The following is a 310-nucleotide window of genomic DNA, read 5'->3' as shown; positions in this document are numbered from 1 at the left end:
CATGACTGTGTGAATAAATTGACTTGAATTACCCATCACAGTAATTAGTGTCGAGAAAGTGTAATGATCAGGTAATTAATCGACTTACTGTTTTTTTTGTGCGATTTTCAACACTTTCTCGTGTCCTGTTTGATGCGTACGTTTCTTGTAAAATTCCTGTAGGATTCCGGCGGGATTCTTGCAAGATTCTTTCTGCTTCGAGACGTTTTGATAATAAAGTTTATAATTTTGTTTTCGATCTCATCGCGAGTGGAACGTGAAACAAGAAACGCGGGGTTGGGCATCTTGTAACTCCTTGGAATGTGGTTGA

At 38.7% G+C, this 310-nt stretch overlaps 1 protein-coding gene across 1 annotated transcript in view; it reads right to left on the bottom strand.

Annotated features, from left to right (window-relative positions):
• Positions 1–310, bottom strand: part of LOC119589311 — a gene marked incomplete in the record, with an annotated part of 61,041 nt that overhangs the window by 36,688 nt on the left and 24,043 nt on the right.

This window comes from Penaeus monodon, chromosome 25 (genome assembly GCF_015228065.2).
Source record: "Penaeus monodon isolate SGIC_2016 chromosome 25, NSTDA_Pmon_1, whole genome shotgun sequence".
Taxonomy (NCBI): Eukaryota; Metazoa; Arthropoda; class Malacostraca; order Decapoda; family Penaeidae; genus Penaeus; species Penaeus monodon.
This window is presented reverse-complemented; position numbering and strand designations above follow the sequence as displayed.